The following is a 22,731-nucleotide window of genomic DNA, read 5'->3' on the forward strand; positions in this document are numbered from 1 at the left end:
ATATATACATATATATATATATATATACATATATATATATATATACATATATATATATATATATACATATATATACATATATATACACACACACACACATAATATTCAAACTTATTCAGTTTACAAACATAGTACCCAAACGCTTTGTTTGAGTATTTGGAATGGAGGTAGAAGTGGGGATGAGAAAAAGACTAGGAAGGGAAAGTGAGAGAGATAAGAGGGAAGATTGCTTCTTAAACTTTTCTTTGTTGAAGGAGAAATAAATTGTCTTCGATAAGGGAGACGAGGATCCATATATATCATCTGGAGTAAAGATTGTTGTTTCATAGAGGTGAATGTGATTTATGACTTCTTAGATGTAAAACGTAGCAGAAAGGTAGTGATAGTGGTAGTGGATTGTAGGTTGTTTCAAGTACTAAGAACTAATCACAGTGGCTGATGTTTTATTTTGCGGGTAAATTACTGGGGTGGAGGGAGGGTGCATTTGTGGAATGGTGATGAGTTTAACGAGGAGAGTGATAATAAATAAGGTTATTTATCAGCAAAATATCGCTTGCATTAAACATATAGGTAACATGAATAATAACAAGAAACCTCAAAATATCATACTAATAAACTTAATCTTGACCCCATCAATCCAAATTAAATTAAAATCTTAATTCTAACAACATTGTCGAGAGCAAGGGTTAGTTTCTATTGGATTGTTGATTTTTCTAAAAGTAGGGGCTTAGTTTTTCACTTGGTTGGATAAATTTGAGAGACGTTTCGAAGACAAGGATCGATCTTTCAAGTGATGTGATCGTTTTAGATCATGTGTGTGAATATGGAAGAAAAATAGGGGCCTGCGTGAAGGATTTTGTTTCAAATGAGAAGATGGGGGGTAAGATTATTGTTATATTGGGGTGTCATAAATAGCTCCAGCCATGTAGTATTGCGTTGGAATTTGGTTCACATTCAAAGGTACGTCTATAGTTTGAGCGGGAGATATAACATTTAACTACCTGTAAATGTTTTTATGTAACTACCATTTGACCCAACAAATGATTATTGTTTTCCTTGACCAATTGAAAAACAAACAAGCATTAATGAACAAAATTTAAAAACTCGCAGTCCCAAGTATCATATATATAAACTTCATATTGATTTTATTTTCTTAAAAAAACAACATTGTCGAGAGCAAGGGTTAGTTTACATTAGATGGTGGATTTTTCTGGAAGTAGGGGTTTAGTTTTTCACTTGGTTGAATAAATTTGAGATAAGTTTCTGAAACAAGGATCGATCTTTCAAGGGATGAGATTGTTTTGTATCCTGTGTGTGAATAGGGAAGATAAATAGTGGTTTGCGTGAAAGATTTTGTTTCAAATGAGAAGATGGGGGCCAAGACTATTGCTATTGGGGGGGGGGGGGGGCAGCCCTAGCCATGTAGTATTGCGTCGAAATTTGGTTGACATTCAAATGTGCTTCTATAGTTTGACCGAGAGATATAAAATTCTAACTTCCTCTAAATGTTTTTACATAATTACAATTTGATCCAACAATGATTAAATTATGGTTGTTATTCGAAAGAAGGAGATTTGTTGCATCATTGAGTTGATTATGCAGAGTAGATATTATTGTTTTCCTTGACCAATTGAAAAACAAACAGGTACTAATGAACAAATTATAAAAACTATCAGTCCAAGTATCATATATATAAACTTCATATTGGTTTTATTTTCTTAAAAAAAAAAGTATTTTATTAATCACACACTCTTTTATTCTTATGTCAATATTATGTTAACGGGAATTGTTTGTTGGTCATGCGGCATACATAAAACCTTAGACATGAATGATGTACTATATGTCTATATTCCATTTTATTGTAAAAATTTATCACACATTATTTTAATATCCGTGCAACGCACGGGCAAGAAAACTAGTAGGTTGTATTCTTATCTTAACTTTTATTTAATTTTCTTAGCATGCATGTAACTAGATCATTTAAGATACTAAATTAATGTAATTCAGTAACTAATTTGAGGAGTCTAATTAGAAGTCTAGAACTTTCATGTGGTATCAGAGCTCAGTTGTTACATGCATGTTGATTTTATGCATTTTTATCGAGTTATGAGATAACTTTAGAAAATTGAAATTTTTGTGTTAAAATAGATATGCATAAAAATTATTATTTGTATGTAAACCTAATGACCTTAAAATTTTTGTGGTCAATTGTGGTGATGTGTGGAATTTTATTACTAATTATTATCATATTTCGATTAAAAACCGAGTCAAAATGCATATTTTTTGTTAAACGTTAACTAAAAATAGTTGCTGGTCAATTCTCCCCATGAAAAATTTATATAGTCACACATGCATATTTTAATTAGTGTAAGTAAATTTTCGAAATTAATTGATTAATTGTTGCATGGTTATTGATTTTTATACGATAAAAATCGATAAAATGTGATTATAATGCTCAAAAATAATAAACAAATTTTCGGGGCATGAGAGAAATATCTATTGTAATACCCGCGAATTTCTCATTTTGACATTTATAATTGATTTAATCATTCTATTACTTTATTTTATATTTTTAGATTATTTAATTTAATTAACTTTATTTTAAACGTGATTTATATAAAAATAATATTGTAAAGCTTAATTTATATAAAAATACGTATTTTAGTCGGATAGTAATAATAGTAACAATAGTAATAATAGTTTTCCGTCTTAAGTTAATATAGACTTGAGACATTTTTCCGTCTAGCATAAGATCGTCACATTTCACTTTTGAACTTAGTTTAATCCGGACCAACCGAAAATCGACAACACACTCACCTACCCTCTTACAATCTTCTTCTTCTTCTTCTTCTTCTTCTTCTTCTTCTTCTTCTTCTTCTTCTTCTTCTTCTTCTTCTTCTTCTTCTTCTTCTTCTTATTATTATTATTATTATTATTATTATTATTATTATTATACTCCACCGTCCCCACTCCTCTGCTTTTCCCCTTTCTTTTCGAAACATCATCAGCAGCAACAACAACATTCCTGCAACAACAGACCAAAATGTCATTTCCTCCGAGCATAAACCTCAGATCCCGACTCCGTTCCTCAAACAAATTCGATAAATTTTGCACCAATAACTTCCTCATCTCATCCTCCTTCCTTGTATGTAAGAAAGGTGCCAACTTTCTCCCTGTTTCTGTTCGGCCGTCTTGCAATGGGGCTCGAATTCCTTGCTTATTCCTTCGTTCCTGTGCTTGGATGCAAGTTTGGATAACTCGGTGTAGATTTGGGTCGGAAGCACGCTGTTTTGAAGAAGCTAAGGTAACGGTGATAGGTTACTCGACAAAAACGTCGGAATTTTCGTCTTATGTGTCGTTTTATATGCTCTTGTTTGTTAAAGTTTAGTTCTTTGTGTTTTTTTCTCATTTGTATGTAAATTTTTCCGTCTCAAAATGACGCTGAACTGAGGCGTTTGATTTTCGTGGTGGCACGGTTCCATGGAAGTTAGGAGTTGAAATTGGGCTGTTTTGGGACTCAGTTTTGGGACGGTTTTGTCCTCTGTTTTGGGCAGACAAAATAAGGGTGGTGTGGTCTGATATTGCATAGATTCGAGTATTCGGGTAATTCGTGTTGAGTGTGTGAAGGTGTGCAAATAAAAAAAAACTTTTGTCTCGTGTATAAAAGTCTGTGCCTTTATGTCACGGTCCGAAACTTTGAGTCGGGGCGTGACGCGCACCTTTGTCTAAACACTTTGACAAGAATGAAAGCGAGAGCATTAGGCACTAGTGTTTGTCAAGCACTAGGCACTCGTAATCGGTCTCGGGTTGTGGGGGTCGAAATCCTAGTCTCGATCGACACACAGGGGCTTGTTAGAGAGGTGAAGGCAAGAGTCGTTCACAAGAAAGCAACAACAAGCAATTAGAAGGCAACTTGGTGGGAAGCAGATGTTTGATTGACTAGTACTCCCCAAAGAGGGAAATTTGATATTTACATCCTCGTAGCAGAAAACATTGATTTTACAAGTTTAGTTCAGAATAGCGATACACCCATTTAGGGAAAGAAAAGCTAATGCTAACTATGCTAAACTAGGAAAGGAATTACTAAAAATATACAAGAATAAATGAAACTAGATAGCATAAATAAAACTAAGGGTTCGAAGTGTACGGATTGTCACACTCTCCCCCACCTAATCTGTTGCCATCCTCGGCAACGCTGGAACTCTTCAAGTCTTCAAGGCTGGATTAGTCGGCTAATGTTGCTGGAAGTTGATTGGAATGGATGTTGGCGCGCTTGCTCTTATTGCGGGTTGGATCTTCAGGATCTGTATGGTACGGCTTCAAGCAGCTCACATGGAAGACCGGGTGACACTTCATCCAGGCAGGGCAGTCAAGCTTGTAAGCAACTTCCCCAATCCGCTTGATCACTTGGATGGGGCGGAGTGAGACCCGCTAATTGTCTCATATCGGCTATGCTATTAGGTTAGTTTAAATAATGGTCCTAGTCTTTGTCACCTCTTTACTCGGGACGAGCAAAGGTTTGGTTTGGGGATATTTGATGTGACCATAATTAGCGCACATTTAGTCCCCGAATTAGCTTTGTTCCCATGCTTTTTAGTGCATTTTTGGGTCATTTATTGTCTTTAGTTATTTGTTTTGCATATTCTTTGAGGTTTTGTGTCCTTGGTAGGAAAGGAGTGCAAACCTTGCATTTTCATGGCAAAATGAGACTAAATTGATTGAATCCAATGACTAAACATCAAGGAGAGACAAGATTAGAAGGCCTTTGTACATATTATAGTAGTTGGGCAATGATGAGGAAAGATCCTTGCATCCCCAAGGAAATCCCCAAGGATTTTATGAAGAAAAGGGAAGAAAAGAAGAAGAAACACGACTGAGCAGCAATCCGCCCGTCTTCCCCTGAAGACGCCCGTCCCCCAGGACCACAATCCGTGCGTCTTCTACCAATGACGCCCGGGCAGCAGCACTTAGAAGACGCCCGGGCAGAGACTCCTCAATCCGGCCGTCCCGTGCCTAAAACGCACGGATTCCAAGACAGGGCAAATCCATTTCTTCAAGCTTCAAGAAAGATGCCCTTCCTTCAGAAAATACCGGCGTTTCCCTAAGTAGGGACTTAATCGTCATTTAAGCCCTTAGTTAACCCTAATGCATCCACCTAATTTCCACTATAAATACCCCATTAGTCTAATTAGAAAAGGATGTTCTTCTTATCAAATCTTAGAGTAGTTAATATCAATCAAATCTCTCTTTAATTTTGTAATCAACAATTAATCAAGTTTTAATACAAGTTTTATTTCCTTAATCTCTCTTTTGTTCATCCTTTATTTTGGGTAATTGATGATTATTTGGGTTATTATTGTGGGATTGACAACCTCTCAATCAAGAATCCAGTACTTCTATTATTCTTTGCTTTATTATTGGAAATATTAGTAGGTATAATTCTCTTAATCCCTTTTTAATTATTGCTAATTACTTTCATTTGTTCATCATGTTTCACTTTGTTGGTATGATTGACAACCTTGCTAGCATGTTCAACATAATAATGAGTGAGTAGTTCCATAGCTAGGGTTAATGGGTAATTAGGGGAAACCAACATGGGGAATGATTCATGCTTAAATTAATATGCTTTCATGGTTTATTTGCTTGCTTGTTTTGATCTCAACTCATGCACATGTTATGTTTGATGAAATGTGAGCCTATGAATCCTTGCATTTTTTACCCATCACCTATCTTTTCAATGAGACTTGTAAGACATAAACCAACTCGAGTCTCATTAGACCATGCATGTTGTTGAGTAGGGAAGACTAAGTCGACTTGTAGGTGTTGTACAATCTAATCGATTCGGCTCCGGGACCCAAACTTTCCTAGGATTGTAAGATATAACCCAACTCAATCCATCACAATAATAATTGCTTGCTTATAATTTGAGAACATGTTTGTATGATCAATTCCCATGAATCCCCTATGACCCCATGACACCCTAGTGCTTTTTATGAATTGTTTACAACCCTTTCAATTCATCTTGCTTATTTACTTTCATTGCTATTTAGTTTAGTGACCTTCTACATCAACCCAAATTGTGACACCCCTAAGACACCACTAGTTTCAATATAAATCTCATCTCAATTCCCGTCCCTTGGGTTTCGACCTTTACTTGCCTCTTTACTTATTGTAGACTTGTTTGTGAAGTTATAAATTGTGTTTTGGTCTAGGTGCTTCCAACGACAATTGTTCCGAAAAATAGAATATAGAATCCGAAATAGTCCGACCAAAAATGGCGCCGTTGCCGGGGACGGTGTTATCTTGATTTAGATTTTCTTATATTGTTATTAGTTGTGTCTTTCTTTGCCTTGAGGAAGTAAAGCTCCTCAAGGTTTGTTCTAACTGTTTTCGAGTTGTTTGATATTTTGTATGTCAAGAAGGTCACAAGGTGATTTGTTACCTTTTGATCGTGAAATTGAAAGAACTTTGACAACCAATAGAAGACTTTCTAGGAGAAATTTGAGAGGTATTAGTGAGGTTGTAGATATTCAACCAACTATTGACTTCATCAACCCTTTTGCAAGAGAAGGTGAGGAGAACCCAACACAAAATACAACACAAAATCAACCCACAATGCCTAAGTTTTCATCACATTCCGTACCCACCGAGGAGAACCTACCCAATGGTACTCCCACACCACAACATCTAACCGGAAATTTCATTGCCAAATCCGCATTTATCCAATTAGTCGAAAGGAGCCAATTTGGGGGGATGCCTAGTGAAGACCCTCATTCTCATATGGAGACCTTTTGTGACTATTGTGATGCGATTTCTCAAACCGGTGTAACTCAAGACCAAATTCGATGGGTCTTATTTCCTTTCTCTCTAATTGGCACCGCTAAACAATGGTTGAAGGGCTTTGATAAGGCCACTCTCGGAATTGATTCTTGGAAAAAGTTGGCTCTAGCTTTCTACAAAAAATCCTACCCACCGGAAAAGACTAACATGCTAAGAGCTCAAATTACGGATTTTAAGCAAAGGGATGAAGAATCTTTGTATGAAGCTTGGGAGCGGTTCAAGGGAATTTGTCGCTCATGTCCTCACCATGTACTTAGCGAGTGGTTCTTGGTACAACAATTTTGGAACGGTCTATATGAAGATTCAAGGAACATTCTCAACATGGGATCAAATGGAATGTTCACCGAAGTTGATGACAATCAAACTTGGAACAAAATTTAGGAAATGGCGGTCCATAACTCACAATATAGTAGACCTCGCAAGGATACTAGAGGAGGAAAGCATGAAGTGGACTTCGTTACTCAATTGGGTGCTCAACTTAGTGCTCACATTGATACCATCAATTTGAAGTTTGAAAAAGCTATGGCTAGACTTGAAGAAGCCTCGAAATCACCAAAGCATCATGTTAATGCCATGACGGCATCCTCATCAATCCCAAGTGGGATATGTGAAAATTGTGGAACTTTGGGACATGACTCAAGTGAATGTAGGGGAACAAATGAACAAGTGAATGCTTTCCAAGCATACAAGAGTGGTACCCCTTATTCCAACTATTACAATGAAAACACCAAATTCCATCCAAATCTCTCATACAAAAGCCAAAATGTTCAAAACCCTCAAACAACAAACACCCCACCTCCCATGAGAAACCAAAATCAAAGACCCTTTTACAACCAAAACCAAGGTTACCAAAATCAAAATCCATACAATCAACAAAATGACCAAGGTTTTGATGTTCAAAAAGCGGTCCTTCAACTGCAAAAGAATCAACAAGAATTTTTCACTCAAATGCAAAAAGATAGTCAAGCAAAGGAAACCACCATCAACAACATCCTAGCTCACACCAAAATATTGGAAACCCAATTAACTCAACTAGCATCTTCAAGCTCACAAAGACAAAAAGGGGCAATTACCACCTCAAAGTAATCCCCCAAGATATGAAACGGTTAGTGCCATTCACTTGAGAAGTGGTACAAGGTATGAAGCACCGAAGAAGCAAGTTGAGGATGAAGTTGTGGAAGCTAGTGATAAAGGAGAAATTGTGCAAAACTCCAAAGATGGAGAATCATCAAAGGAAGAAATTTCAAAGAAAAATGAAGACAAGATCAAGGAGAAGGTGCCCATTGTGATTAGACTTCCTTTTCCAAGTCGTCAAGCCAAGCCCAAATTTGATGACCAACTTGGAAAGTTTATGGAAATTGTGAAGAATTTGGAAGTCTCAATTCCTTTCACGGAATTAATCAATCACGTGCCGGCCTATGCAAAATACATGAAAGACATCCTCACAAAGAATAAATCGATCCAGAAGCTTGAGACTATCGCCTTCACTAAGGTGAGTAGTGCAATACTTCAAGGGAGTTCACCTCCGAAACTCAAGGATCCGGGAAGCTTCTCAATACCGTGTACCATTGGCGACACCACGATCGACAAAGCCTTATGTGATCTAGGGGCTAGTGTGAGTGTTATGCCGTACTTGGTGAGTAAAAGGTTGGGGATGGGAGAGCTTAAATGCACCAATATCACACTCCAAATGGCCGATAGATCGACGAAGACACCATTAGGGATATGGGAAGATGTTCCCGTACGAATTGGGAAATTTTTCATCCCGGTGGACTTTGTCATTGTTGATATGGAAGATGATTCCAACATTCCAATCATTCTAGGAAGACCTTTCTTACACACCGCGGGTGCGATGATTGATGTGAAACATGGAGAGCTCACTCTAGAAGTGGGAGATGAGAGTATAACTTTCAATCTTGACAAGACTATGAGAGCTCCCCGTTTACATGAACCATGTTTTATGATAGATCATTATAGCCGGAAGGATGATAGGAAGAAGTCGGAACTCCAATGAAAGAAGAAAATTGAAGATGCTCCATTCAAAGAACAAGTGAATTGTAACAAATAGAGCTTGCAAAGCTCACCAAAATCAAGCAATGAAGAAGATGGCCTCATTGGCCAAAACAAGAAATTGGGAGAGTTGTCTCTATCAACTCAAGAGACCTTTAGTGATCAAGTGGATGAAGTTTGTGATCTTTGGGACGATGAGTTTGAAGGGATTTTCAATCCTTACATTGGTAATGCTATCGATCAAGACCGACAACAAGGGCAAAGATCTATTGAAGAACTTTATCACGACAATGAACAAGCTTTTGATTACTTTTTCAAGGTGTTGAGCAACATCAACAACACCTTGGACATGCCCCCTTGACATCTAATCAAGAATGAGAGTTTGGTGGAGTCCTCCCTAAACCACAATTTGTAAATATTTCTAACTCCCTAACTCGCTTTATAAAGTCTTAATTTGCAATTTTTGTCATTTTTGGATTTTTTATGCCTTGATCAAGATGATTATCATGTTTGAGAGAAGTGAGGGAGGGACTAATAATTTCAATTAATGTGTAGTGCTTTAGATTAGTGTGGGGATAGCAATTTCCTAGGCTATTCATTCCTTAGTAGTGCCCCCACAATGAAGAACACGAGATTTCGAAGAATGAAAAATGACAAGAGTTATGCAAGGTACACGGATGGAACTGAATCCGGGTAAAAGGGGTAGAACCCGAGCGGTTTCAAGAGAATCCGCCCGTCTTCAGACAATCCGGGCATATTGGGCAGAAGACGCCCGTCCTTCTGAGCTGAATTTCTGAAATTTTTTAACTGTTAGCGAATCCGGGCGTCCTGCAGTGGAATCCGCCCGTCTTCATAAAGACGCCCGTCCTGAAGAGAAGACGCCCGTCTTTTTGGCTGAGGAAAACAAGAAAAATCCCTGGAAAGGAATCCGCCCGTCTTTGCTTCAAATCCGCCCGTCTTTAGGCGAGAATTCTGAAGCCCATCCAGACAGAATCTGGGCGTGCCGAAGGAAAGCCGCCCGTCTTCCCCCTGCATTTCAAATTTTTCGGGTTTATTATAAACCCCATCCCACATTCATGTCCTCATTCCTTCATTCAAAACACTACCCATAAACCCCATAACTCCAAAACCCTCATCCTCTCCATTACAGAAACAAGATTCCTCAACAACATTCATTAAAATCAAATCAAAACATCCTTTTAACAACAAATTAATCACTCCTCTTTCAACAACAATCAAAACCAAGAACAAAATCTTCAACCTTTGAGTCGATTTTTGAATTCATAAAGGCAAAGTCTTTCATCTTTAAATCGATTTGGGTGCACTAGAAATTGAAGATTTTTCACTTTTCTTGGTTTATCCATCAATGGCAAAGACAAAGTGAGCAACAAAGGCAAAGGCACCAAAGGCAAAGACACTCTCATCAAGACAAAAGAGTCTTCAAGCAAAGAAAGCATTGGCTATGGTGGTAGCTAGCCCAAACTTGGAGGTGCAATAACAACAACCTCCCATGGAAGCAACAACATCTACTACTCCGGAAATTGCTCAACTTTCCAATTATCCGGAGGTAATTTTCATTTCCAAATCCCATAGGGACACTTTTGCCAAGTTTGCTAGTAAATCATTTCTATCCACCAAGTTTATTTGTGAAGATGCCTTAGATAAGTCGGGTGTCCTTGAGCAAACTAGAGCCTTCTTTAAAGCCATGGGGTTGGAGAAATTGTTTACAACAAAAGAATTGACATACTCCTCCCTTACCTTAGAATTTTTGAGTTCTTTGAAAGTTAACAAGGTTGAGACTATGGAAACCATCGAGTTTCGCCTAGCTAATGTTAGTAGGCTCATCACCTTTAAGGAAATGGGTAAAGCTTTGGGTCTTAGTTATTCGCCGAGTTATTTCAAGAATGTTGGCAAATATGACCCCGACCCTCTTTGGGAGGCGATTTCCGGAAGGAAATTTGAGAGCTTTCATGCTAGTCGCGCTCTATTAGTCCACCATCCGGGCATTAGAGTGTGGCACAAGGTTGTAGGGAACACCATCATTGCAAGAAAAGACACCAACCATTTCACCAAACTCGATTTTGTTCTTCTTGAGTCAGCCTTGAACATTGGAAGGGAATTCACCAAGCCTTTCAACTCTCTAAGACTTTTGTTGGATAGATGGCTAAATGTTGATTGTGGGAAGCAAGGCCCTACCGTCATTGTGAATGGAGGTCTAGTCACTCTTTTGGCTAAATACTTTGATCCTAACTTCAACAAGGATAGCAAGTATGACGCAAAGAAGGGTGGTCATCTCATTGATATTGATACTATGATAAACAAGTACAAGTGGGTCTCTCATAACCCTCTTGACACCAAGTATGGGTGGCTCACTAGTGAGGCTAGATCTTTTATTTTGCCTTCAAAGATTTGTCGTTTAAGTGTCCACCGGACCAACTATCTCCTTCCCCTTTCAAGAGAGGCCGAGTACATCATCCAACAACAAAAGGGTGAAATTGAAATGCCCTCCTCTTCCATTGTCACACCACCCTATCCTTTCAAGTACCAAGAGTGCAAGCCCGAAGGTGTTATAGCAAGCAAAGATTATGTGACTCTTCTTATGCAAGAGATGCACAATCAAGCCTTCAAGGACAGGGAAGATGCTTACTTAGCACAATATCCACCCCTCCTTCACTTAGCTAGGCAATGACTACTTGACCCTTCATGTCCTTTGCCTAGTTGGGCGGATAGGGAGGTCTTCTTCCCGAGTGCATCTAGGGGTATTCCGGGTGATGATGATGTTGTTGGTGATGCGGTTGATGCGGTTGTTGATGATAACATTGATGAAGAAGCTAGTGAAGAAGGAGAAGAGGATGATGAGCAAGGTGAACAAGAAAGTGAAGAGGGAAGTGGTGATGAGTCCACTTCTAGTGAGGAAGATGATGATAGTGATGATATGATGGAAGATTAGCAAACTATGGAGGCTCCTACCCTCTTGAGGTTTGTCTACTTCTCTGTTTATTGTATTTTATTAATCTTGATCATTGTTGGAGTAGTCCTAGCACCATAGAGGACTAACACCTCGGCCCCATTGAGGTGTTCTCATTTTATTGTTCCCACCTTTTTAAAATCCAAAATGACAAATTTAGTTTCATGCATTGCATAGTGTGTGCATGAACTACACCCAACCTTAGGACATTAGCAATAATGTCTAACTCGGTTTGGGGAAGTACATACATACACAACGGGAGGTAATCTAAATTATCCTCTCCGTCATAAACAAAAACCATGCATCATGTAGTGTAGATTAGTGTAGCTTGCATTTAGTGTAGAAATCATGCATCACGTTTGCATAATTTCCCATCATTTTGGCCATTGAGAACAATGCCCATATTAGTGTGGGGATGGGGAATTCTAACTTAACTTTTATTCAAAAAATCCAAAAAAATTGAAAAATTTCGAAAAAACCATAAAAATTTGAAAATTGAAAAACCAAAAACATGTTATTTTCCTTTGTAGTGTAGTCAAGTATATATTATTGTATATATTGTGTTTGTTCTATCCTTGTTCACATTGATCGACTACGCCACATCCGAGACATGAGGATATTGAAGACCGCATGGTATGATCTTTCCAATCTCCTCTTTCCTCTTTATGTTAATGACTATGTGGCTTTATTTTGATTGATGCGCGGTATAATAATGTGAACTTAGGACTTGCATTTAGTTTATATGTCATATTAGTTGGTAGAATCACTTGCATTAGGATGTATATAATAGTTGCATCATGGCATTTAGTTGCATTTAGATGAAATATTTTGAAAAAGTGCCTAATTGAGAACTTTGACAAGAGCAACTAAGCCATTACAAATACATTTTCAACTTAAGACTTCACCTACTAGAATGGTTGTAAAACACCTTAGATAGTGTCATACTAGTGTCTTTTGACCCATGACCCAAAGCCTAGTCAAGGGTTTGCATCTGAGTCACCTATCCAACCCCGTGATGTGATGTGGACTTGGTTAACTTGTCTAGGTGACCTTGATTGACCTTGTGGTACGGCAACCCAAAAATACTTTCTATCAATAAGTTTGAAGTGCTCATTTCAAAGATTTTGTATGTGGAAACGTTTTATTGCCAAGGAAACCTCAAATGTTATGAAATGTTGAAATATTGAGAATTTTAGTTGTTTTGATGGAGGCGTACCACTTCGATGTGCTTTGGAGAGGGATCCATTGAATTGGGCCCCCACACGGTTGTGAATTCAACCGCCCAGAGACAGAGTGATTATCACCCCGAAAAGCTATTGTCTAGAGGTTAACCGGTTGCCTAATAAGCGATTGACGAAAGCAAAGGACATTAGCACGGAAGGGACAAACCCCATCTCTAATTTTTGAAATGTGAAAGTTGAATGAGGTCTTATTTTGAATGCTAGTCATATCCACCCGTGTTTATAAAGATTTGAGCATTTTATCCCCAAAAAGTCTTTTTGTCAAGCCACTTGGTCGAGCTTGGGACGATCCATGACCTTTACTTTTGTAGAGAACTCGAGACTTGTCATGTCATATGCTACTAGCATCATGGGGATCATCATTCCATAACCATCCGATCGCTCTTGACGAAACTATTTGGAAATTGAGGACGGAAGTAGTCTAGTTTAACACCATTTGGAGGAGATTTAGTGCCATCCTCTTAGCCTTAGTAATTTGTTGAACTAGTATTTGTGACGGAATATATGCTCTTAAATTTGTTCTCTTTTAGTTGCCTCCGCCACTTGATGAGGAAGTAGCTATTCCTTTTGTAGATGCATCCTTTATTTGATTTTGTGTGCTTAATGTTTGGATGTGTCGCCATTTTGGCAAGACCCACCTTGCCTTGCAAGAAGGCATCCTACCTCATGGTTTTCTTGTTGTGAGTTGAAGGGGCGGAGTGAGACCCGCTAATTGTCTCATATCGGCTATGCTATTAGGTTAGTTTAAATAATGGTCCTAGTCTTTGTCACCTCTTTACTCGGGACGAGCAAAGGTTTGGTTTGGGGATATTTGATGTGACCATAATTAGCTCACATTTAGTCCCCGAATTAGCTTTGTTCCCATGCTTTTTAGTGCATTTTTGGGTCATTTATTGTCTTTAGTTCTTTGTTTTGCATATTCTTTGAGGTTTTGTGTCCTTGGTAGGAAAGGAGTTCCAACCTTGCATTTTCATGGCAAAATGAGACTAAGTTGATTGAATCCAATGACCAAGCATCAAGGAGAGACAAGATTAGATGGCCTTTGTACATATTATAGTAGTTAGGCAATGATGACGAAAGATCCTTGCATCCCTAAGGAAATCCCCAAGGATTTTATGAAGAAAAGGGAAGAAAAGAAGAAGAAACACGGCTGAGCAGCAATCCGCCCGTCTTCCCCTGAAGACGCCCGTCCCCCAGGACCACAATTCGTGCGTCTTCTACAAAAGACGCCCGGGCAGCAGCACCCAGAAGACGCCCGTCTTCTTCCAAAGACGCCCGGGCAGAGACTCCTCAATCCGGCCGTCCCATGCCTAAGACGCACGGATTCCAAGACAACGCAAATCCGTTTCTTCAAGCTTCAAGAAAGATGCCCTTCCTTCAGAAAATACCGGCGTTTCCCTAAGTAGGGACTTAATCGTCATTTAAGCCCTTAGTTAACCCTAATGCATCCACCTAATTTCCACTATAAATATCCCATTAGTCTAATTAGAAGAGGATGTTCTTCTTATCAAATCTTAGAGTAGTTAATATCAATCAAATCTCTCTTTAGTTTTGTAATCAACAATTAATCAAGTTTTAATACAAGTTTTATTTCCTTAATCTCTCTTTTGTTCATCCTTTATTTTGGGTAATTAAAGATTATTTGGGTTATTATTGGGGGATTGACAACCTCTCAATCAAGCATCAAGTACTTCTATTATTCTTTGCTTTATTATTGGAATCATTAGTAGGTATAATTCTCTTAATCCCTTTTTAATTATTGCTAATTACTTTCATTTGTTCATCATGTTTCATTTTGTTGGTATGATTGACAACCTTGCTAGCATGTTCAACATGATAATGAGTGAGTAGTTCCATAGCTAGGGTTAATGGGTAATTAGGGCAAACCAACATGGGGAATGATTCATGCTTAAATTAATATGTTTTCATGGTTTATTTGCTTGCTTGTTTTGATCTCAACTCATGCACATGTTATTTTTGATGAAATGTGAGCCTATGAATCCTTGCATTTTTTACCCATCACCTATCTTTTCAATGAGACTTGTAAGCCATAAAACAACTCGAGTCTCATTAGACCATGCATGTTGTTGAGTAGGGAAGACTAAGTCGACTTGTAGGTGTTGTACAATCTAGTCGATTCGGCTCCGGGACCCAAACTTTCCTAGGATTGTAAGATATAACCCAACTCAATCCATCACAATAATAACTGCTTGCTTATAATTTTAGAACATGTTTGTATGATCAATTCCCATGAATCCCCTATGACCGCATGACACCCTAGTGCTTTTTATCAATTGTTTACAACCCTTTCAATTCATCTTGCTTATTTACTTTCATTGCTATTTAGTTTAGTGACCTTCTACATCAACCCAAATTGTGACACCCCTAAGACACCACTAGTTTCAATAGAAATCTAATCTCAATTCCCGTCCCTTGGGATCCGACCTTTACTTGTCTCTTTACTTATTGTAGAGTTGTTTGTGAAGTTGTAAGATGTGTTTTGGTCTAGATGCTTCCAACGATAATTGTTCCGAAAAATAGAATATAGCATCCTAAATAGTCCGACCAAAACTCGTGAGCTTTCTTCGTACGGCCACCATAAGAATCTGCAACTGTGGGAGGCAATAATAGTTGTTGACCTGTGACAAGCTCAAACGGGCTCTTGTTAGAAGAGGAGCTCGTTTGAACATTAAAACAGAACTGGACAACATCTAGGAGGCGCACCCACTCCATATGGGTTGCGCCCACAAAATGTCTCAAGTACTCTTCCAACATGCCATTGAATCTTTCCGTCTGGCCATCTGTTTGAGGATGGTAACATGAGGACATCCGAAGTTTAGAGCCCAGGAGCTGGAACAATTCTAACCAAAATAGTCCCATGAAGCAAGAGTCAAGATCATTGACTATACTTTGAGGTAGTCCCCATTATTTCACAACATTCTTGAAGAAAATCGTGTCCGTCTCTTCAGCACTGCACGTCTTCGGAAGGGGAATGAATGTGGCATACTTCGAGAAGCGATCCACAACGACAAGGATCACACTGAGAGCCCCTACCTTCGGTAACCCAGATATGAAGTCCATCCAGATACTTTCCCATGGACGAGTTGGTACCGGTAAGGGATTTAGTAGCCCCCCCGGCTTCTATTTCTCTCCCTTGTCTTTTTGGCAGATCAGACAGGTCTTTGTGTATTCTATTACATCATCCTTCATCTGCGGCCAGTAGTAGCTTCTCTTCAGTAGGCATAAGGTTCTCTGCCACCCCGGATGACCTGCCCACAATGTATCGTGGCACTCTTGCAAGAGAATCTTTCGCAACCCTGCTGCTTTTGGAACAAAGATCCGATGTCCCTTCATGAACAAGAGGCCATCCTCCATCCAAAATTTGCGAGTCTTCCCTTCGATGGCTAAATATTTCAGATTCCTTGCCATCAGGTCCAGGTCGAGGTGCTCTTTCACCTTAGCCTGAATGTCGGTAGCCACTGTGGTGGTAGACAAATGAGCAATCGTGTGCAATGTAGCCAAATCACATCTTCGGCTTAGGGCATCAACGACTCTGTTTGCGGCTCCTGGTCTGTAAGCGAATTCCACATCGAACTGTGCCAACAATTCTTGCCATCTAGCTTGTCGGCTTGTCAGCTTGGGCTGAGTCAAGAAGTGAGATGCTGCGGTATTATCAATCTTGACAACGAAATTTGATCCCAAGAAATAATGCCTCCATCCCCGCAAGCAATGAACAATAGCTAGGAGTTCTTTCTCTTGTACCGCATAACGAGTCTCGGCTCCATTAAACTTTCTGCTGACCCTCTTGGAGTAGCACCCCCCCGAGGGCGTAATCAGATGCATCCGTCTCAACTTCAAAAGGCTTCGTGATATCCGGCAACGCCAAGACCGGTTCCTGTACCACCGCTTCCTTGTGATTCTCAAAGGCCCTCTTCTTGTCGATAGACCACTTCCACTTATTATCCTTCTTCAACAAGTCGGTGAGCGGGGAAGCAATTTTCGAATACGCTCGGATGAATCTTCGATAGTAGTTTGCGAGCCCCAAGAAAGTGCGGAGCTCAGACACATTCCCTGGGGTTCCCCAGTCCTTGATAGCGGCAATCTTCTTCGGATCCATCTTCAATTTGCCTTTGCCCACTATGTGACCAAGGAAATTCACTTCGGGTTGGGCAAATTCACATTTCTCTCTCTTCACGAATAGGTGGTTCTCTCGGAGCTTCGCGAACACCAACTCCAAGTGTTTTACGTGTTCAGCCAACGAGCGACTATATACAACGATGTCGTCCAGATATACCACCACGAATTTGTCCAGGTACTCGTGGAAAACATGGTTCATCAACGTACAAAACGTTGCAGGGGCGTTCGTCAAGCCAAAGGGCATGACCAACCATTCAAAAGACCCATACCTCGTCACACAAGCAGTCTTCGGCTCAGCTCCTTCAGCAATTCGAACTTGGTGATAACCAGATCTTAGGTCGAGCTTGATGAAGTATACAGCACCTTGTAATTGATCGAACAAATCCGCTACCAATGGGATGGGGTAGCGGTTCCTTACCGTCAGCTTGTTCAGAGCCCAGTAGTCGATACACAATCTCAGACTACCGTCCTGCTTCTTCTAGAAGAGCACAGGGGCTCCATAGGGAGCTTTGGAAGGTCGTATCGACCCCGGGCGAATCAGATCATCTAGTTATCTTCGTAGTTCCGCTAGTTCGGGAGGCGCCATCCGATATGGCCCTCGAGCAGGAGGTCTGGTGCCCGGGAGTAATTCAATTTGATGGTCTACTGAACGTCGAGGTGGCAGACTCATAGGTAGCTGATCATGCATCAAGTCCTTGTTGTCCTCTAGCACCTTCTCTACTTGTGGGTCTACGCATTCAGCAAAGGTGTGTTCTTTCATGGACACTGTACACGGGTATGTAGGTTCTCCCTTTTGAAGTCCCCTCTTCAACTGCATTGCCGAGAGGAGTGGCCCCTTTTGCTTTCGGTCAGCTTCAACAGCTTTCACAAGCCATGGTTTTGATCCCACCATTATTAAAGATCCATTGTGGGGCGCCAGAAAGGTCGGGGTCCACTTCAAAAAATCCATGCCGAGGACGATCTTGAAGTCATACATCGGGACGCTGGTGAAGTCGAGCTTCCCCGTCCATTTGCCCATCTTGATCACCACTTATCTAGCCACACCCTGAATCGGCAAGGCTTTGGAGTTGACAGCTTTCATGCTTTCTCCTTCTCGGTACAACTTTATTCTGAGTCTCTTTGCTTCGTCGGGGGTGACGAAATTATGGGAGGCTCCTGTATCTATCATTGCTCGAGTAACCTTTCAATTGACGTTTATCTCCACGTACATCAGTTCCGTGGACTTGGTCTCGGAGCGCTCAGCGCCTTTGTCCATTGAACACATCATGTGGACTGCTCCCATTCGAGCCATTTCTCCTTGCTCACTGGCCTCATCATCATCGCACCCCTCTGCATCATGGCCTATCCCCTCGGGATTCTGTTCTACCGTCATCTTGGACAAATTCTTCTTAAGGGTGTTGAACTCCCCCTGGTGAGGGCACTCGGACATTCAGTGCGGTCCTCTACAAAGGAAGCACGCAAACGGCTTCCTAGCAGTCGAGGCTTCAGAATTACTACCCTTAGAAGAGGTTGGAGTGGAATTCGTCGGACCCCATCTCCTATTATCACCTCCGGGACGGAACCGACTATTACCCGTAGAGGGAGGTCTTGCTTGTGAAGTCGTTCCTCCAAACCTTTGGTTGCCTCCGCCCGTTGCAGCGAATCCCTTCTTCTGGGAGGTTTCGCGCTCCGTGTAATAGTCAACTAGCTTTTCAGCCGCTGTCATCGCAGCTCAGAGGGACTCAGGTCGCTGTCGCATGATTTATCGCTGAGCCCACTCCTTCAAACCATTAATAAACTGAAACACCCGATCCTTCTCGGTCATGTCCTCTATCTCCAACATACAAGCCGAATACGCTTTCACATAATCACGAATCGAGCCTGTATGTTTCAAGTTCTTTAATTTCCTTCGAACTAGGAAATCGGTGTTCTCCGGGTAGAATTGTTCCTTGAAGAGTCGTTTGAAATCATCCCATGACTCTAGTCTAATGGTCCCTGCCTCGATCTCGGCATGCTTCGAGCGCCACCATTGTTTAGCTTCATCCGTTAGGTACATACTCGCGGTACTGACCTTTAGACCTTCGTCGAGCGCACTCACTCGAAAGTATTGTTCCATGTCGAAGATGAAGTTATCGACTTACTTCGAATCTCTTGCCCCACTATACTTGAGGGGTGTAGGCGGCTTCACCTTAGGAGTTCAACCAAAACTCCCGTCTGCGGCCATTTTAATCAAGGTATTGCACATGTTCTCGAGTTGCTCGACTTTTTCATAGAGTTAACCCATATCCGAGTTATTTTCTTTCGGAATTTCCTCTTCGACGGCCACAAGGCGGCTCTCATGCCCCTCTATGGACTCGTCTATGGCCTCGAAGTGGGCATCATGCCCCTTTACCGTCTCCTCAACTCCTTGGTGAGTATTCCCCAAACTCACAATGAGAGCCTCCAAGGATGAAATTTTCTCATCCATCAATTTCTCTAAAGCCGCCACTTTGTCCTTAGTGTCACTTTTAGTCCCACTTGGTTCTACCGCCTTTGTTGCCATCGTATACAGCAGCCCGTCAAGAAGACCGGGCTCTGATACCAAATGTCACGGTCCGAAACTTTGAGTCGGGGCGTGACGCGCACCTTTGTCTAAACACTTTGACAAGAATAAAAGCGAGAGCGTTAGGCACTAGTGTTTGTCAAGCACTAGGCACTCGTAATCGGTCTCGGGTTGTGGGTGTCGAAATCCTAGTCTCGATCGACACACACGGGCTTGTTTGAGAGGTGAAGGCAAGAGTCGTTCACAAGAAAGCAACAACAAGCAATGAGAAGGCAACTTGGTGGGAAGCAGATGTTTGATTGAATAGTACTCCCCAAAGAGGGAAATTTGATATTTACATCCTGGTAGCAGGAAACATTGATTTTACAAGTTTAGTTCAGAATAGTGATACACCCATTTAGGGAAAGAATAGCTAATGCTAACTATGCTAAACTAGGAAAGGAATTACTAAAAATATACAAGAGGAAATGAAACTACATAGCATAAATAAAACTAAGGGTTCGAAGTGTACGGATTGTCACACTTTGCCTCGTTAATTTCAGGTTTATGTTTCATTTTGACTGGGTTGTGTTTTATGTCTTAAACCCGTCCTGTGGCGGGGTGTTGGCTGCGGCCTGGGGAAAGTGCAAGGAGGTATGGCCTGGATATTCAGAGGCCACATCTTGCCTCTAATTCAGGTGGTAGTCGGGTTGAGCTCGGTTGAGCTGGTGAGTAATGGGGGATAGGCAGTGGTCGTGGTTCGGTTGGACTGGTGACCGGCCGTAGGCGGGCAGCGTGGCCACGGCCTGGTTGTCTTGGGTTAGTCACGGTATAGGGTATACACACATACCCCCGTTTTCTTCTTCTTCCTTCCCCTTTGTTTTATGCTGGGTGTGTTTGACAAGTAGGCTTCGGGCCATTTGGAGTTGTAGCTGTCAAATGGGCTTGTTTATGTTTTTGTTGTTGGGCTCACCAACTTCTATCTTGTGGGCTCGAATTCGTATAATATTTGGACTCGAATTCTTATAATATTTAGACTCAATTTCTTATTGTACTTGGACTCACTTCCTTATTTTATATGGACTCAATTTCTTGGGGTGTTTGGGCTCACCTTGTCACATGTATTGGTTTTGGGTGCTTTCCGTAAATTTTCACATGACGTAAATTATCCATTACCACTAGCTATATTTTATTTATTTTATTTAATCGGTATGTATGATTATGAAATGAAATATTTATTTTATATGTTACAAGTATGAAAAATATTATTATAAATAATTACTTGTAAGAGTCGTATTCTTGTAGAAATGCCATAGTACTATCATTATGCTTGATATGCCTTTATGCCTACTTCTGCCGTTCTGCCAAGTATGGGTTTAGCTCTTTTATTCCACTTCTTTCGGATTGTCCTGCTGATTGTGGGTTTAGCTTATATCGTATTCTGGTGATAATGCCTTTATGCTATACCTTTTTGGTTGACTTGTCTTTGAGCCTCTTTCGGACTGTCCTGCCGATTGTGGGTTTAGCTCATATCTTCCGCCTCTTTCGGACTGTCCTGCTGATTGTGGGTTCTCGATTTATGATTTAGGGTTCTGGTCTTGGATGTGGACTGTCTTGTCGCATGTCGAATCGGGAACTGTGCTGTCCCGAGAGTCTGGCCAGATTTAGACTAGGACTGAGTCTTGGGAGTACTATTGTCGTCCTACCAGGGGAATTATATATTGATATATGACTAGTAAAGGTCTTGCTTGATTATAGATATTGGTATATGTCTTTCAAGGCAAGAGTTGTGCCTTGTGTTGTTTGTCTTGGTCCTATCAGATGCTAGAGGTGAGCTATAAGCCTTCTAGTTGCGATATGATCGTGGGGATTGATGTTCCCATCTGTTCTTATGGTGAGATGCAAGCCATAAGTATGAATGTGACATTAGTAACCACGTCCCGTGCAATGTTTGCTAAGTGGTTTTCCAAGTAATGGCTACAGTTTTTATTCTTGTATTTTGCATTGGTTGATCCCTTACTGAAATGCTTCACATGATTCGGATTCTAATCTCATATCTATGTTGTATTTCCTTGAAATACGTGCTTTTGTATAAATGTCCGTATTCTTGTCTTTCATATTATTTAGCTCTCACATGATTAGTTAAATCTTTATTATGCTGATGTTATCTATCATGTTCCATCTCATTTAATTGCCATGTTTAAATATAAACTTGATATTCATATCTTTTGTAAGTATCTTACATGACTTACCTGTTTTAGTTCTTTGTCATGTACATTTTGACAATTTGTGGTTGGGAGAACCTTGAGTTACTTCCCACTGACTGTGGCGTTCATGTTTACATGAATGACATATACTAGTTGGTACATCTATGGGGTGAAGACATGTGAGAGATAGCTAGCACTTTGGCCTAGTAGTCGGTTTATTAAGATTGATTAGACTCACCTTTTATTGTATTGTCATTCGAGGGATATATTTTACCTCACCTTGACTATCACGTTTGTATAATTTAATCTTTATTTCCACATTCTTTATTTGAGTTTTGGATTTTAATGAACCCGCGCTTTAAATTTTAAAAGTTTCAAAAATTTCCTAATTTTCGCTTGAATTTATAAGTTATATTTTCCGCGTTATCGCGGGGTGTCACAGTTGGTATCAGAGCCTATGTTGCTCCCGACGCACACACGTGTACCCCAAATTTAAATTTGAAGTTGACCTTGAATAATGAGTGAGAGATGGGTAGAACTAAGGACCTAAGTTGGTAGTCTCTTTGTGTATGCTTCGTGGTAGGTTTTAACATGTTTGTTCATTGTCATTTATTTTTGCACCCTTGGATCAATAACCGTGAACTTACCTACGTGAAGATCAAGACTTGGTGCCTATTGCCGAGAATTGAAGATTTGTTCAACTTTTGAAGGATGCTTCTACTCCCTCGAAGATGTTCCTCATTCTTTGTGTACCTTGCCTTGTTCTTTACCTCTTGGTGCCTATCCTTCTTCTAAACTCTCTTCTCTTTTTCCTTGGAAGTTGCTCTT

The 22,731-nt window shown here is 40.3% G+C and overlaps 1 non-coding gene across 1 annotated transcript; it reads right to left on the bottom strand.

The window, feature by feature from the left end:
* Window positions 1-6,987: 6,987 nt before the first annotated feature.
* LOC141634852 (small nucleolar RNA R71) lies at window positions 6,988-7,095 on the bottom strand. Its single transcript, XR_012539570.1, has one exon. It is a non-coding gene; the product is annotated as a small nucleolar RNA R71 (small nucleolar RNA).
* Window positions 7,096-22,731: the final 15,636 nt, after the last annotated feature.

The sequence above is a fragment of the Silene latifolia genome, chromosome Y (genome assembly GCF_048544455.1).
Source record: "Silene latifolia isolate original U9 population chromosome Y, ASM4854445v1, whole genome shotgun sequence".
In the NCBI taxonomy this organism is placed as follows: domain Eukaryota; kingdom Viridiplantae; phylum Streptophyta; class Magnoliopsida; order Caryophyllales; family Caryophyllaceae; genus Silene; species Silene latifolia.